Source organism: Centropristis striata, chromosome 7 (assembly GCF_030273125.1).
Source record: "Centropristis striata isolate RG_2023a ecotype Rhode Island chromosome 7, C.striata_1.0, whole genome shotgun sequence".
In the NCBI taxonomy this organism is placed as follows: domain Eukaryota; kingdom Metazoa; phylum Chordata; class Actinopteri; order Perciformes; family Serranidae; genus Centropristis; species Centropristis striata.
Window position 1 is genome coordinate 40,936,563 of NC_081523.1, and position 19,006 is coordinate 40,955,568.

A 19,006-nucleotide genomic window follows, 5' to 3' on the forward strand; every position below is an offset into this window, starting at 1 on the left:
GCCATTAAACATTCATGCTCTCCACTGTTGCAGCATCAGACTTGGCTGCATGAGTTCTCAGCCCCTGGTTGTTGTCGCTCCGTGAGGCCCGATGGGAATTAACCAGCACTTCCTCTCCCATCTGACTCTCTCTCTCTCTGGCTGCAGCCCATCAAAGGACTGTCAGCGACAACAAGGAGCGAGAGCCTCCAGGCGCCTCACAGCCAAGAGATCCTCTCACCCTATCTGCACATCTAGATCTGCTTCCATATTTTAAGCCGCATGTTGCTGCAAACAACAAGGACGCCTGTAATTAGCATAGCCGATGAGGAGCGATTTGACCGAGTGAGTAAAAGCCTCCATGTGCACAGAGCAAACATCGCCGTTAGTTTACCCACATACATGACATCAGTCACGCACGGCAGTGTCACCCAGTGTCACACACATTAAGTCAGGGTGAGTGCATTTAATACACTTTGTGACCTTTTTATTGAGTTGTCTGGACCAGTAGTTCTCAACCTTTTTGAGTCACGACCCCCAATTTAACATGCATGTTGTCCGCGACCCCCACTCACTGAACACAATCTCACAGTTCAGATCACCCAAAAAAGACACAAAATGACCAGAAAAGACACAAAATGACTAAAAAAGGACACAAAACGACAAAAAAAGACACAAAATGACTAAAAAAGGACACAAAATGACAAAAAAAGACACAAAATGCCCCCAAAAAGAAAAAAGATTACCAAAAAAAGACACAAAATGACCAAATAAGACACAAATTGACCAGAAAATGATCAAAAAAAGACACAAAATGACCAAAAAAACACAAAATGACCCAAAAAAAGACATTAAGTGACTAAAAAGACTAAAACACATGAACACATGAACACTTTAACACAGTGGAGACAGAGCTGACTTCCAAAATGATTTGGCGACCCCCAGAAATCATCTCGCGACCCCAACTGGGGTCCCGACCCCAAGGTTGAGAACAGCTGGTCTGGACAAGCGGATGTGCTCAGGGAGGTTTAGAACGAGAGAGATGGTCGTTGTCATTAACCTCATTAACACATCAAGTTAATAGAAATTAAAGTCTCCCTCCAAACATGTTTTAAAGGGTCTTACTGTCTAGTTTCAAGGTCATACTTGTATTTTGGGTTTCTACCAAACATGTTTACAAGCTTTAAAGTTATTTGTTTTGTTTTGTTGCTGCAAACAACAAGGACGCCTGTAATTAGCATAGCCGATGTGGAGCGATTTGACCGAGTGAGTAAAAGCCTCCATGTGCACAGAGCAAACATCACCGTTAGTTTACCCACATACATGACATCAGTCACGCACGGCAGTGTCACACAGTGTCATACACATTAAGTCAGGGTGAGTGCATTTAATACACTTTGTGACCTTTTTATTGAGTTGTCTGGACCAGTAGTTCTCAACCTTTTTGAGTCGTGACCCCCAATTTAACATGCATGTTGTCCACGACCCCCACTCACTGAACACAATCTCACACGCACAGTTCAGATCACCCAAAAAAGAAACAAAATGACCAAAAAAAGGAAAGAAAATGACCACTCAAACACTCAAAATTACCACAAAATGACCAAAAGACACAAATGACCAGAAAATACACAAAATGACCAAAAAAAGATACAAAATGACAAAAAAAAAGACTCAAAATGACAAAAAAAAGACACAAAATGCCCCAAAAAATAAAAAAAAATTCCAAAAAAAGACACAAAATGACAAAAAAAAGGACACAAAATGACAAAAAAAGTAAACAAAATGACCAAAAAAAGACACAAAATGACCAAAAAAAGGAAAGAAAATTACCAAAAAAGACACAAATTGACCACAAAATGACCAGAAAATACACAAAATGACAAAAAAAAGGACACAAAATGACAAAAAAGACACAAAATGACTAAAAAAGGACACAAAATGACAAAAAAGACACAAAGTGACCAAAAAAAGACACAAAATGCCCCAAAAAAGAAAAAAGATTACCAAAAAAAGACACAAAATGACTAAAAAAAGGACACAAAATGACCAAAGAAGTAAACAAAATGACCAAAAAAGACACAAATTGACCAGAAAATGATCAAAAAAAGACACAGAATGACCAAAAAACACAAAATGACCAAAAAAAAAGACATTAAGTGACCAAAAAGACTAAAACACATTAACACATGAACACTTTAACACAGTGGAGACAGAGCTGACTTCCAAAATGATTTGGCGACCCCCAGAAATCATCTCGCGACCCCAACTGGGGTCCCGACCCCAAGGTTGAGAACAGCTGGTCTGGACAAGCGGATGTGCTCAGGGAGGTTTAGAACGAGAGAGATGGTCGTTGTCATTAACCTTCAAACACATCAAGTTAACAGAAATTAAAGTCTCCCTCCAAACATGTTTTAAAGGGGTTATTGTGCAGTTTCAAGGTCATACTTGTATTTTGGGTTTCTACCAAAAAAGTTTACAAGCTTTAAAGTTATTGGTTTTGTTTCGTTGCTGCAAACAACAAGGACGCCTGTAATTAGCATAGCCAATGTGGAGCGATTTGACCGAGTGAGTAAAAGCCTCCATGTGCACAGAGCAAACATCGCCGTTAGTTTACCCACATACATGACATCAGTCACGCACGCCAGTGTCACACAGTGTCATACACATTAAGTCAGGGTGAGTGCATTTAATACACTTTGTGACCTTTTTATTGAGTTGTCTGGACCAGTAGTTCTCAACCTTTTTGAGTCGCGACCCCCAATTTAACATGCATGTTGTCCGCGACCCCCACTCACTGAACACAGTCTCACACGCACAGTTCAGATCACCCAAAAAAGAAACAAAATGACCAAAAAAAGACACAAAATGACCAAAAAAGACACAAAATGACCACAAAATGATAAAAAAAGACACAAAATGACCAAAACAGACACAAAATGACCAAAAAAGACACAAAATGACAAAAAAAAGACACAAAATGACAAAAAAAGACACAAAATTACCAAAAAAAGGAAACCAAATTACCAAAAAAGACACAAACTGACCACAAAATGATAAAAAAGACACAAAATGGCCAAAAGACACAAAATGATAAAAAAAGACGCAAAATGACCAAAAAAAGACACAAAATGGCCAAAAAAGACACAAAATGACAAAAAAAAGACACAAAATGACAAAAAAAGACACAAAATGACAAAAAAAAGACACAAAATGACAAAAAAAGACACAAAATTACCAAAAAAAGGAAACCAAATTACCAAAAAAGACACAAACTGACCACAAAATGATAAAAAAGACACAAAATGGCCAAAAGACACAAAATGATAAAAAAAAGACACAAAATGACCAAAAAAGACACAAAATTACACAAAAGACACAAAATTACCCAAAAAAGAAACAAAATTATCAAAATGACTAAAAAAAGACACAAAATTACCAAAAAAAGGAAACAAAATGACCAAAAAAGACACAAATTTACCACAAAATGATAAAAAAAAAAAGACACAAAATGACCAAATAACACACACAATGACCCAAAAAAAAAGACATTAAGTGACCAAAAACACATTAACACATGACCACTTTAACACAGTGGAGACAGAGCTGACTTCCAAAATGATTTGGCGACCCCCAGAAATCATCTCGTGACCCCAATTGGGGTCCTGACCCCAAGGTTGAGAATAGCTGATCTAGGCAGCCCACAAAAATCTGTCTGGGTTATTTTAGTGGGTAGGCACTCCAGCTACCTAAATATACAGAAGCACAGAAAAAAGTGATGAGTTTTTCATAATGTGTCCCCTTTAAACGCAGCATCAATGTAGTATTGATTGGAAAACATGACATTAATATCAGCGTGTGTTTTCACTCTCTAGTCCTGTCTGCCTGCATGTTCCAGGCTTCTTGTCCAGCAGTTCCAAGGTGAACATATCCTGTAGTGACCTTACATGATGGCCTCGTTCTGGAGGCATCTGTGCACATGTGCACCTCCTGACTGAAGGCTCCAGCTCAGCTTAATGAGGTGAGACAGAAGCTCTGGAGGTCAGAGAGGGACATCTCATCTGAATCAATCCAGAGGAGAAAATGAATTTTCGCCACAGTTACCACCACTGAGTGTACATATGCCATCACATTCATTTTTTTTTTTTGATTGATTGTCTTTATTTCGAACATGCAAGCAATAAAAAAAAAAAAAAGTTTAAATATTTATAGATGAATAAATAAAAAACAAAACAAAAAAGCAAAAAAAATTGAAAAAAACAGACACTTCCTGCAAGCTGGAAAGGGGGTATGAAGAAGTAAAAAAACGTATCTAGTCCTACCCCTTACCGGGTCAGTATATATCAATATAGTCACATACAAATATTATAAATCATTATATATATATACACATATACTATTAACAATTTATATTACATTGTGAATACCTAATACCTTGTGAATGTATGTTGTAAATTACTCTATAAATATTATAAACATAAATACAATTACCATATATATTACAAAACTACAGTCTACATATGTCCATGATACAGAGGCTTTTCTAAGTTTTTGTACTTTTCAATATGAAGTGTCAAAATCTAAATGTATGATTTTAAATGAAGACCCAGTGACGGAGCCAATATTTGAAACATTTAATTGAATGTCACCCATATGGATTTTACATGACAATGACAATTATGCAAATCATGCACAATAACATAACAAGAAGCTGAGGATACAAATCACTTTGCATCTGTTCAACAACACAGGCTGAGAAGCATTCATATCCCCAGTTTTCAATTTATAAGGCCCATTGAAATTGTATAATGTAGTCCTGTATGTGATGTAATTAGTGTTTAGAGAGGCTGTTGGTGCAGAACATGGCTAAGTGAGTTCATAATATAACTCACTAAGCCGTAATGTTTTTAAAGAAACCTTGCATTATTAAGGGGGGACATGGATTTTGAAAGACCTGGGAATTATTCCGTTGTGGTTGTATGGGAATAGTTGGAGACTGAAATATAGACCTAGCCTTTAATCCATTAAATGGATTAAAGTCAAGATTTCTAAGCTTCAAACCTTTTTAAGACATCAAGCTATCGGCATACTGTCAGTTCATTACTTTGGTCCAATTCTACAATTCTACAATGTCATTTAGCAGACGCTTTTATCCAAAGCAACGTATAAATGACAGTTAATACAACGCAAAACAAACAGCAAAGATGAAGTCAACAAACATAAATAGGGAGCCGTGGGTCACTTTGAGTCCATTAGTGCTTCTGTAATGTCCCTCTGAAGAGGGAAATGTAGATGAAGAGACAGGACACGGGTGAACTCTTTGCCAGCTTCATTACAAGTGTAAAAAACATAATTTATTAGGGCCTCGGGGCAATCGCACCGAGCACTGGTCCCATACAGCAATAGCTGTAGGGACCAGTGCTGCACTACTGTTATACTGTGGATTTCTTCTTCTTCCTCTTCCGGACGCAATTTCATCCCGCTACTAGTCCTACAACTTGAAGAGTTGCAGGACAAATTATATATCAAAACGTGCGGTTTGATCGGGATCGGTGTGCTATTACTTTTCTCTACGGAATACAATTTTTCGCGACGTAAGTCGCAAAAAACTGGCCAAAATTTTGCATTGAAATGAATGGGACGGCCGACGAAAAATGAGCGAAAATGAACAATAATTGGAGATTTTTAAACGTCTACTTCTCCGGCATAATTTCACCTAGAGACTCCATTTAAACTTAAAACAGTAGACACAAGGCTTGTGTATCGGTGTATTAATCCTCGTTTTGATAGGTCATATAGTTTTTTATCAATCCCTGTTCAATGACCATGATCATTTTTGGAGAAATTCTGAGATTATAATGGGTGTGTATTGCACGGAATGTTCGTGTCAGAGTGTGTGATGTCATCGCTCAGAGTGTAGAGGGAGAGGTAAAACTGTCAAAAAATAAATTTTAAAACTGCGCTCCAGGCCGCAAATTCCACTCTACAGAGATAATTTATACATAGAAACGTAGGAAAATTTGTCTTCTCACTCACAATCCTCTGGTAAAGCTGTCAGAGTTATAGTTTGGGCGTATGACGCAGAGATGATCCACCAACACCACCAACAGCCTCATTGGGTCCCATATTAAAAACGCAGGAAGATTTCTGAAAAAGGAAGAAGTAGACGTTCAGGAAGAACTCAGGACGCTCAAAGTGAAGTCGGATCAATGATAGGTATTATGGTTTTGCCAAAAATGCTTTCTGTTCGAGGCCAGAAATTCCAGTCCACCTCTGGCTGCTGTCACTCTTTCATTAACAGGTGTCAGTTAATTCTGTTGATTGCTTTGATCTTTGATGTGATTACAGTTACAGATACACACACTCCTCACACATGCATACACATGCTTCATACACGCACACACAGGTAACTTTATGCGATTTTCGCTACACACACACACACACACACACACACACGAACACACAAACATATTTTGAGGTTAAAGGGCATAGTTTGAAATCTCTGAAGAATCTCATCATAGTGTACACATACCGGCAGTAGCCCCCGTGGCCCTTTCAGAATTTCCCCAGAGGAAAATTTGTAGTTAATTTTACATTCTCATTCATACACAACACTACACGAGAATAACCTTACTGAGAATGTACACACACAGTATTTCTCTCAGACTTTTAACATGCGCGCACACACACACAGTGCTCTCTCAGACCTGAGAATCTGTAGCGGGAGCCACAGGTGGCTAGTTAGCTTAGCTACTGCTACTCAACAGTGCTACACCAGCGACACACAACAAAAGATGTAAAATAACTAGGGCCAGGACTTGATTAAAAAAATGTATCTAATTAATCAGAGGCTTTGTAATTAATTAATCAAAATTAATCGCATTTTAATCGCATATAAATATTTGACCTGAGAACAGTGAGAAGTAATTGTTTTCACATGGATTTTTAGTATACCATTGAATAATGACTGAATACATAAGCTTAAGCAACAAAAATATTGTTTATTTTTGTTCAAGTCCAACAGACCAGTGACATTTTTGCCATTAAGTGTAGCAATAGCATATTTATAAATATAGTCCATTTCATAAATCAGGTAGCCTATAGGTAGGTAGACCTTCTGTAAACTAGAATACTTTGGTTTTTGAAGTAAAACACAATCCACGCTAGCTAGCACACTAGCCGCTAGCTGCTATATGTTTAGCATTGAGGTGATACTTGAGGCTGGATGTGCTGCTATGGTGATATGTGAATTCCTTGTTGCCTAGCAACACAACCATGCTCTTATGGACGCTTCCATCCGTTGGTTTTTAGTAACTAAATGTCCCATCATCCACGGGGCCAACCAAAGGTCTCATCAGCTTCTTCCTTCATGTTCACTGTGGTTTGTTGTTGTCTCAACTCATCAACGCTAGTTGGTGCTCCAGTATAATCGGTCCTCCTGAAACTCATCCAGCGAGAAATGTTCCGCGCTGCAAAAATAAGTGCCATTAAAATGCGTACATTTTTTTAACGTGTTAATTTTTGTGTAATCAATTAATCTTAATTAATGCGTTAAAGTCCCGGAACTAAAAATAACACTTCCGACGACTCTCTGGGGACCCATGAATTATGAACAAAATATACCTACAACCACATTACATAATTACTGTGTTTTTCGTACCTGAAGAGGGAAATGTAAATGAAGAAACAGGACACGGTTGAACCCTTTGCCAGCTTCATTAAAAGTGAAGCATCGAGCAGGAAGGGCTCCCTCTTCAGGCCTGTAGGCAAAATTAATCAATCACCGACAAACACATCCTCTTAACATCACTGTGCACTGTTATGAGTTTGTTTTTTTTACCATTGAACATGTATTTTAACGCATTTTAATCCATTTTTAACCCATGAACACATATTTTTTAATACCTTAACCCTTAATAGGACTTATTGAAATACTTGCAAATTCCAAATTTCAACCCTAGAGAATATTGGAGGATATTACATACAGCCAGAATGTGTAAAAAAAAAAAAAATACGGACCCGGGGAGGGGGGTAATATTTTGAGAAAAAAGTTTATGAGATTAAAGGGGCAAATCTATAAGAAAAAAATGTGCAGATTTATGAGATTTAAAGTGGTGAAATCCGGGAAAAAATTTGCTTTTTCCCACTTTTTTCTCGTAAATCTGCAACTTTTCCCGCATATTTGCCACTTTAAATCTCTTAAATCTGCAACTTTTTTTGTTGTAGATTTGCCACTTTAATCTAGTAATTTTGCAACTTTGTTTCTCGAAATATTACCTGAAGATACCAAATATAGTTCTCCGCCCGATAAAGGGTGTCATGTCCAAGAAATTGTGTTAAGTTATATGTTTTGTCCTGTGTCCATGTTGTCTAGTGGCTTCCTGTTTTATTTTGGAAATTAACTCTCCTCTCGTTTCAGGTCACTTGCCCTTCCTCGTGTGTCACCAGTCTGATTGTCTGCCCCGCCCTGATTGTTCCCACCTGTTCCCCATTACCTTGTGTGTGTATATATAGCCTGTGTTTCCCCTTGTCCTGTGCCAGTTCGTCTTGTCTTGTGAAACAGTAAGACCCACGCCAGCCATTTCCTTGTATCTTGTCCACGTCAGGTTTTGTATTTTTGGCACTTTGCTTCTTGTTATTTTGATACTTTGTAGCCTTCGTGTTTTTCCTCTCTTGAGTGATTTTTTGTTGTTGTTCCTCTCAGTGAGTGATCTTTGTTTTCTCGTGTAGTTTTTGATTTTTCTCATAGAGTGATTTTTCTTTGTTACTTTTTCCTAAATAAAGGATAGTCTATTTTGTAAACTTTGTCTGAGTCGTGCATTTGGGTTCGGGTCCTCGTTCAGTTGTGACAGAACGAACTGGCCAAGCATGAACCCAGCCGACTCAAACCAGCTGACAGCGGCCCTTCACTCCCAAAACGCCCGCCTGAACCAGCAGGAGGATCAGATGTCCTGTCTGCATAGTGGCGTGAAGGAGCTGGCGAACTGTCAGGAGGACTTCAAAACCACCATCACTACCCAAGTGAACCTCCTGGCAGCCCAAGTACGTCAAGTCCTCGCTCACCTCACAAAGGATCCCCCCTCTCCTGACACTATAGCCCCACTGTCCCCGGCAGCTGCTGGAGCATCATCGGCCCCAGTGATCCACACAGCGGCTCCTCGCCTCGCCCCACCTGAAAAGTTTTCTGGTGAGTCCGGAGAATGCAGAGCCTTTATTGTTGACTGTGAAATGCATTATGAACACTTGCCCTCAGCCTTTCCTACAGAGAGGTCTAGAGTGGCATTTATGATTTCCCATCTCACCGGGAGAGCGAGGGCGTGGGCTACGGCCGAGTGGTCCTGTGATTCATCAATCTGTGGGTCCCTCGATGAATTCAAGCAGGCTCTGAGGAGAACTTTTGATCCCCTCTCGTCCGATCGAGAGAAAGCACGTGAGTTGAGCAATATCAGACAAGGAATCGACCCTGTGTGTGACTATGCTATCCGCTTTCGCACCCTAGCCACGGACAGCGGGTGGAATGCCACGGCCCTTTATGACGTCTTTCTTAAGGGTCTCTCTGACCAGATCCAGGACTTATTAGTACCCCTTGATCTGCCATCTGACCTTGACTCTTTGATCACCCTAGCCATAAGAACTGATAACCGTTTACAGGAGCGTCAACGAAGCCGGAACCTAGCTGCGCCATCGGCTGGTCGCCACGGGGGCCGCACTGCAGTCCCTCCACTCAGTCGCCTGAGCTCCTCACGCTTCCCGTCACCAGTCCCACGGAGGAAGGTGTCCTCTGAGGAGGAAGAGGAGCCCATGCAGCTGGGACGTGCTAAATTGTCCTCCGAGGAGCGTCGTCGCCGACTGCAGGAAGGCAGGTGTTTCTACTGTGGGAAGCAGGGGCATCTCCTCGCCGCGTGTCCAGCAAAAGAGCAGGCTCGCCAGTAGATGGGAGAGTACTGGTGAGCCGTTTCTCCTCGGCTGAAGTCTCTCCCCGAACCCTAACAGCGATCAAGGTAAAGCATCATGACACCACGGCTGATCTTGAGGTCCTCATTGACTCAGGGGCCGACGAGAGCCTCATAGACTGGGACTTTGCCAAAAGACTCAACTTGAAAACTGAACAATTAGCCCGGCCTATAGAGGCCAGTGCTCTCGATGGGAGTTTGATATTCCGGGTTACTCATAAGACTGAACCACTGACAGTGATCATTGATAACCACCATGAACTCATGAGTTTTCATTTGTTTAGCTCCCCCCAGCACTCTCTTATTCTGGGGTTTCCTTGGTTAAAAGAACATAACCCACACATTGACTGGAGCACTGGGAGGGTTTTGAGCTGGGCTGATAGCTGTAAGGACAAGTGTTTAACATGTCATGATTTGAATGTGAAGACTGTTTTTAATGCTGTCTCTGTTAAATGTGCCACAGACTCTGAACCTCCTGACCTGACATCAGTCCCGAGGTGTTATCATGATCTGGGTGAGGTTTTTAGCAAGAGTAAGGCTACTTCCCTTCCCCCTCACAGACCATATGACTGTCCCATTGACCTGATACCAGGGGCCCCAATTCCTAAGGGTAGATTATATTCTATCTCTGGCCCTGAGAGGAAGGCCATGACTGAATATATTGAGTCCTCATTAAAAGCTGGCCTCATTCGGCCTTCTTCATCTCCAGCTGGGGCAGGCTTCTTTTTTGTGGGTAAAAAAGATGGGTCTCTCCGGCCATGCATTGACTATGGGCCCCTCAATGAGATTACCATTAAAAATCGGTATCCTCTGCCACTCATGTCATCCGCTTTTGATCAGCTTCAACAGGCCAAGATCTTTACCAAATTAGACCTGAGAAACGCCTACCACCTGGTTCGCATCCGAGATGGTGATGAATGGAAGACTGGCTTTAACACACCTAGTGGTCATTACGAATACTTGGTTATGCCATTTGGATTGACTAACGCTCCGGCTGTCTTCCAAGCCATGATAAATGATGTACTCAGAGACTTCCTGAACCACTTTGTCTATGTTTACCTAGATGATATCTTGATCTTTTCCCCAGACTCAAATTCTCATGTTCGCCATGTGCGTCAGGTTCTGCAGCGGCTGCTGGAGAACCAATTGTATGTTAAAGCTGAAAAAAGTGAGTTCCATGCCAACTCCACATCTTTCCTTGGCTTCATCATAGCCCCTGGAGAGATGCAAATGGATCAGGCAAAAGTTAGCGCTGTGGCTCAGTGGCCTACACCTGATAGCCGTAAGAAGGTTCAGCAATTCTTGGGATTTGCTAACTTTTACAGACGGTTTATCAGAAACTTCAGCGCCATAGCTGCACCCCTCCATGTACTCACATCTCCACTGACTCCTTTCCTGTGGTCCCCTCAAGCTGAGGAGGCCTTTCAGCAGCTCAAAGCCCGGTTCACTACCGCCCCCATCCTCACGGTTCCTGATCCCAGCCGGCAGTTCGTGGTGGAGGTGGACGCCTCCAATAATGGGGTGGGAGCTGTACTCTCTCAGCGCTCCGAAAAGGACAACAAGCTTCACCCCTGTGCCTTCCTGTCCCGGAAGCTCTCGCCGGCAGAGAGAAACTATGACGTCGGTAACCGTGAGTTGTTGGCTGTTAAAATAGCCTTGGAAGAGTGGAGACATTGGCTAGAGGGTGCGCAACACCCTTTCATTGTTTGGACAGATCATAAGAATCTGGAATATATTCGCAAAGCTAAAAGACTGAACTCACGTCAAGCTAGGTGGACATTGTTTTTTAACCGTTTTAACTTTGTGTTGTCCTACAGGCCGGGTTCCCAGAACACCAAGCCTGACGCCTTGTCTCGTCTGTTCGAACCCGAGCCTCCTGCCAAGGAACCTGAACCCATCCTACCACTGAACTGTGTGGTAGGAGCGGTGAGTTGGCAAATAGAATCTGAGGTGAAGCGAGCTAATGGTGAGAATCCAACACCTGATGGTTGTCCGGCGAATCGCTTGTTTGTCCCTGTTAACATGCGTCCACAGGTGATCCATTGGGCTCACACCTCGCTGCTCACCTGCCATCCAGGAGTCAAAAGAACCATGCACGTCATCTCCCAGAGGTTCTGGTGGCCCTCCATGGAGCGAGAGGTTCGGGAGTATGTGGAGGCGTGTTCCATCTGCGCCCGCAACAAGACCTCATCCAGAGCACGGATGGGGTTGCTGCAGCCACTCCCGGTTCCTACTCGTCCCTGGGCTGAGATCTCCCTCGACTTCGTCACGGGGCTCCCGGTCTCAGAAGGTAACACCACTGTCCTCACAGTGGTGGACCGATTTTCTAAAATGACTCATTTTATTGCCTTGCCCAAGCTGCCTTCTGCCAAGGAAACAGCTGAGATTCTGATGACTCATGTGTTTCGTATCCATGGATTTCCCAAGGATGTTGTTTCAGACCGGGGGCCCCAGTTCATCTCCCGATTCTGGAAAGAATTCTGCAAGCTCATCGGAGCTACCACCAGCCTCACCTCTGGGTATCACCCGGAATCGAACGGCCAAACAGAACGTTTAAACCAGGAGCTGGAGACATGCCTTCGATGCCTGGTGTCGCAGAACCCATCTTCCTGGAGCAAGAATCTGGTGTGGGTGGAATATGCCCACAATTCACTCCCTACCTCGGCCACCGGCATGTCACCATTCCAATGTGTCTTCGGCTACCAGCCCCCGGTCTTCTCTGCGGTGGAAAGGGAGATCACGGTCCCATCGGCCCATGCTATGGTCAGGCGCTGCCACCGCATCTGGGCAGCCGCCCGCAAGGTTCTCCTTCGCAGTGTGGACAGCATGAAGAGGGCTGCTGATCGGAGGCGCCGACCTGCCCCAGCATACGAGCCTGGCCAGAAGGTCTGGCTTTCTACGCGGGACTTGCCCCTCCATGTTGCCTCCAGGAAACTGGCTCCACGGTTCATCGGTCCATATCCAGTGTCCAAGGTCATCTGTCCCTCCTCGGTTCGTCTACGTCTGCCCCGGTCCCTGAGAGTCCACCCCACCTTCCACGTCAGCCGGGTGAAACCAGTCAAGGAGAGCTCCATGGTCCCTGCAGCGGTACCCCCCTCCACCCCCCCGGATGGTCGACGGTGGTCCCGTCTACTCCGTCAAGGCCCTCCTGGCAGTGCGCAACAGGGGCCGGGGCAGGCAATTCCTGGTGGACTGGGAGGGCTATGGGCCGGAGGAACGATCGTGGGTCCCCGCGAGCTTCATTGTGGATCCTGACCTCATCAAGGACTTTTACAATCGTCACCCTCAGTTGCCTGGTCCGTCAGGAGCCGTCCCTAGAGGGGGGGGTACTGTCATGTCCAAGAAATTGTGTTAAGTTATATGTTTTGTCCTGTGTCCATGTTGTCTAGTGGCTTCCTGTTTTATTTTGGAAATTAACTCTCCTCTCGTTTCAGGTCACTTGCCCTTCCTCGTGTGTCACCAGTCTGATTGTCTGCCCCGCCCTGATTGTTCCCACCTGTTCCCCATTACCTTGTGTGTGTATATATAGCCTGTGTTTCCCCTTGTCCTGTGCCAGTTCGTCTTGTCTTGTGAAACAGTAAGACCCACGCCAGCCATTTCCTTGTATCTTGTCCACGTCAGGTTTTGTATTTTTGGCACTTTGCTTCTTGTTATTTTGATACTTTGTAGCCTTCGTGTTTTTCCTCTCTTGAGTGATTTTTTGTTGTTGTTCCTCTCAGTGAGTGATCTTTGTTTTCTCGTGTAGTTTTTGATTTTCCTCATAGAGTGATTTTTCTTTGTTACTTTTTCCTAAATAAAGGATAGTCTATTTTGTAAACTTTGTCTGAGTCGTGCATTTGGGTTCGGGTCCTCGTTCAGTTGTGACAGAACGAACTGGCCAAGCATGAACCCAGCCGACTCAAACCAGCTGACAGCGGCCCTTCACTCCCAAAACGCCCGCCTGAACCAGCAGGAGGATCAGATGTCCTGTCTGCATAGTGGCGTGAAGGAGCTGGCGAACTGTCAGGAGGACTTCAAAACCACCATCACTACCCAAGTGAACCTCCTGGCAGCCCAAGTACGTCAAGTCCTCGCTCACCTCACAAAGGATCCCCCCTCTCCTGACACTATAGCCCCACTGTCCCCGGCAGCTGCTGGAGCATCATCGGCCCCAGTGATCCACACAGCGGCTCCTCGCCTCGCCCCACCTGAAAAGTTTTCTGGTGAGTCCGGAGAATGCAGAGCCTTTATTGTTGACTGTGAAATGCATTATGAACACTTGCCCTCAGCCTTTCCTACAGAGAGGTCTAGAGTGGCATTTATGATTTCCCATCTCACCGGGAGAGCGAGGGCGTGGGCTACGGCCGAGTGGTCCTGTGATTCATCAATCTGTGGGTCCCTCGATGAATTCAAGCAGGCTCTGAGGAGAACTTTTGATCCCCTCTCGTCCGATCGAGAGAAAGCACGTGAGTTGAGCAATATCAGACAAGGAATCGACCCTGTGTGTGACTATGCTATCCGCTTTCGCACCCTAGCCACGGACAGCGGGTGGAATGCCACGGCCCTTTATGACGTCTTTCTTAAGGGTCTCTCTGACCAGATCCAGGACTTATTAGTACCCCTTGATCTGCCATCTGACCTTGACTCTTTGATCACCCTAGCCATAAGAACTGATAACCGTTTACAGGAGCGTCAACGAAGCCGGAACCTAGCTGCGCCATCGGCTGGTCGCCACGGGGGCCGCACTGCAGTCCCTCCACTCAGTCGCCTGAGCTCCTCACGCTTCCCGTCACCAGTCCCACGGAGGAAGGTGTCCTCTGAGGAGGAAGAGGAGCCCATGCAGCTGGGACGTGCTAAATTGTCCTCCGAGGAGCGTCGTCGCCGACTGCAGGAAGGCAGGTGTTTCTACTGTGGGAAGCAGGGGCATCTCCTCGCCGCGTGTCCAGCAAAAGAGCAGGCTCGCCAGTAGATGGGAGAGTACTGGTGAGCCGTTTCTCCTCGGCTGAAGTCTCTCCCCGAACCCTAACAGCGATCAAGGTAAAGCATCATGACACCACGGCTGATCTTGAGGTCCTCATTGACTCAGGGGCCGACGAGAGCCTCATAGACTGGGACTTTGCCAAAAGACTCAACTTGAAAACTGAACAATTAGCCCGGCCTATAGAGGCCAGTGCTCTCGATGGGAGTTTGATATTCCGGGTTACTCATAAGACTGAACCACTGACAGTGATCATTGATAACCACCATGAACTCATGAGTTTTCATTTGTTTAGCTCCCCCCAGCACTCTCTTATTCTGGGGTTTCCTTGGTTAAAAGAACATAACCCACACATTGACTGGAGCACTGGGAGGGTTTTGAGCTGGGCTGATAGCTGTAAGGACAAGTGTTTAACATGTCATGATTTGAATGTGAAGACTGTTTTTAATGCTGTCTCTGTTAAATGTGCCACAGACTCTGAACCTCCTGACCTGACATCAGTCCCGAGGTGTTATCATGATCTGGGTGAGGTTTTTAGCAAGAGTAAGGCTACTTCCCTTCCCCCTCACAGACCATATGACTGTCCCATTGACCTGATACCAGGGGCCCCAATTCCTAAGGGTAGATTATATTCTATCTCTGGCCCTGAGAGGAAGGCCATGACTGAATATATTGAGTCCTCATTAAAAGCTGGCCTCATTCGGCCTTCTTCATCTCCAGCTGGGGCAGGCTTCTTTTTTGTGGGTAAAAAAGATGGGTCTCTCCGGCCATGCATTGACTATGGGCCCCTCAATGAGATTACCATTAAAAATCGGTATCCTCTGCCACTCATGTCATCCGCTTTTGATCAGCTTCAACAGGCCAAGATCTTTACCAAATTAGACCTGAGAAACGCCTACCACCTGGTTCGCATCCGAGATGGTGATGAATGGAAGACTGGCTTTAACACACCTAGTGGTCATTACGAATACTTGGTTATGCCATTTGGATTGACTAACGCTCCGGCTGTCTTCCAAGCCATGATAAATGATGTACTCAGAGACTTCCTGAACCACTTTGTCTATGTTTACCTAGATGATATCTTGATCTTTTCCCCAGACTCAAATTCTCATGTTCGCCATGTGCGTCAGGTTCTGCAGCGGCTGCTGGAGAACCAATTGTATGTTAAAGCTGAAAAAAGTGAGTTCCATGCCAACTCCACATCTTTCCTTGGCTTCATCATAGCCCCTGGAGAGATGCAAATGGATCAGGCAAAAGTTAGCGCTGTGGCTCAGTGGCCTACACCTGATAGCCGTAAGAAGGTTCAGCAATTCTTGGGATTTGCTAACTTTTACAGACGGTTTATCAGAAACTTCAGCGCCATAGCTGCACCCCTCCATGTACTCACATCTCCACTGACTCCTTTCCTGTGGTCCCCTCAAGCTGAGGAGGCCTTTCAGCAGCTCAAAGCCCGGTTCACTACCGCCCCCATCCTCACGGTTCCTGATCCCAGCCGGCAGTTCGTGGTGGAGGTGGACGCCTCCAATAATGGGGTGGGAGCTGTACTCTCTCAGCGCTCCGAAAAGGACAACAAGCTTCACCCCTGTGCCTTCCTGTCCCGGAAGCTCTCGCCGGCAGAGAGAAACTATGACGTCGGTAACCGTGAGTTGTTGGCTGTTAAAATAGCCTTGGAAGAGTGGAGACATTGGCTAGAGGGTGCGCAACACCCTTTCATTGTTTGGACAGATCATAAGAATCTGGAATATATTCGCAAAGCTAAAAGACTGAACTCACGTCAAGCTAGGTGGACATTGTTTTTTAACCGTTTTAACTTTGTGTTGTCCTACAGGCCGGGTTCCCAGAACACCAAGCCTGACGCCTTGTCTCGTCTGTTCGAACCCGAGCCTCCTGCCAAGGAACCTGAACCCATCCTACCACTGAACTGTGTGGTAGGAGCGGTGAGTTGGCAAATAGAATCTGAGGTGAAGCGAGCTAATGGTGAGAATCCAACACCTGATGGTTGTCCGGCGAATCGCTTGTTTGTCCCTGTTAACATGCGTCCACAGGTGATCCATTGGGCTCACACCTCGCTGCTCACCTGCCATCCAGGAGTCAAAAGAACCATGCACGTCATCTCCCAGAGGTTCTGGTGGCCCTCCATGGAGCGAGAGGTTCGGGAGTATGTGGAGGCGTGTTCCATCTGCGCCCGCAACAAGACCTCATCCAGAGCACGGATGGGGTTGCTGCAGCCACTCCCGGTTCCTACTCGTCCCTGGGCTGAGATCTCCCTCGACTTCGTCACGGGGCTCCCGGTCTCAGAAGGTAACACCACTGTCCTCACAGTGGTGGACCGATTTTCTAAAATGACTCATTTTATTGCCTTGCCCAAGCTGCCTTCTGCCAAGGAAACAGCTGAGATTCTGATGACTCATGTGTTTCGTATCCATGGATTTCCCAAGGATGTTGTTTCAGACCGGGGGCCCCAGTTCATCTCCCGATTCTGGAAAGAATTCTGCAAGCTCATCGGAGCTACCACCAGCCTCACCTCTGGGTATCACCCGGAATCGAACGGCCAAACAGAACGTTTAAACCAGGAGCTGGAGACATGCCTTCGATGCCTGGTGTCGCAGAACCCATCTTCCTGGAGCAAGAATCTGGTGTGGGTGGAATATGCCCACAATTCACTCCCTACCTCGGCCACCGGCATGTCACCATTCCAATGTGTCTTCGGCTACCAGCCCCCGGTCTTCTCTGCGGTGGAAAGGGAGATCACGGTCCCATCGGCCCATGCTATGGTCAGGCGCTGCCACCGCATCTGGGCAGCCGCCCGCAAGGTTCTCCTTCGCAGTGTGGACAGCATGAAGAGGGCTGCTGATCGGAGGCGCCGACCTGCCCCAGCATACGAGCCTGGCCAGAAGGTCTGGCTTTCTACGCGGGACTTGCCCCTCCATGTTGCCTCCAGGAAACTGGCTCCACGGTTCATCGGTCCATATCCAGTGTCCAAGGTCATCTGTCCCTCCTCGGTTCGTCTACGTCTGCCCCGGTCCCTGAGAGTCCACCCCACCTTCCACGTCAGCCGGGTGAAACCAGTCAAGGAGAGCTCCATGGTCCCTGCAGCGGTACCCCCTCCACCCCCCCGGATGGTCGACGGTGGTCCCGTCTACTCCGTCAAGGCCCTCCTGGCAGTGCGCAACAGGGGCCGGGGCAGGCAATTCCTGGTGGACTGGGAGGGCTATGGGCCGGAGGAACGATCGTGGGTCCCCGCGAGCTTCATTGTGGATCCTGACCTCATCAAGGACTTTTACAATCGTCACCCTCAGTTGCCTGGTCCGTCAGGAGCCGTCCCTAGAGGGGGGGGTACTGTCATGTCCAAGAAATTGTGTTAAGTTATATGTTTTGTCCTGTGTCCATGTTGTCTAGTGGCTTCCTGTTTTATTTTGGAAATTAACTCTCCTCTCGTTTCAGGTCACTTGCCCTTCCTCGTGTGTCACCAGTCTGATTGTCTGCCCCGCCCTGATTGTTCCCACCTGTTCCCCATTACCTTGTGTGTGTATATATAGCCTGTGTTTCCCCTTGTCCTGTGCCAGTTCGTCTTGTCTTGTGAAACAGTAAGACCCACGCCAGCCATTTCCTTGTATCTTGTCCACGTCAGGTTTTGTATTTTTGGCACTTTGCTTCTTGTTATTTTGATACTTTGTAGCCTTCGTGTTTTTCCTCTCTTGAGTGATTTTTTGTTGTTGTTCCTCTCAGTGAGTGATCTTTGTTTTCTCGTGTAGTTTTTGATTTTCCTCATAGAGTGATTTTTCTTTGTTACTTTTTCCTAAATAAAGGATAGTCTATTTTGTAAACTTTGTCTGAGTCGTGCATTTGGGTTCGGGTCCTCGTTCAGTTGTGACAAAGGGTTAAATGAATTATGAGTTTTTAACCCTTTTTAATATGATTTTACCAACATATTTATTCTATTTATTCTGTGTCTTTAACCACACATGAAATCATTCTATCACACTTTTAGGTCGTGTGAGCGGTCAGTGAGATACTAGTAGTCATCAGTGTAGATCCAGAGTGGAGGTGTTCAGTAAAGAGTTGGTCTTCAGTCTCTTCTTAAAGATTGATGAGGATTCAGCAGATCAGATGGAGT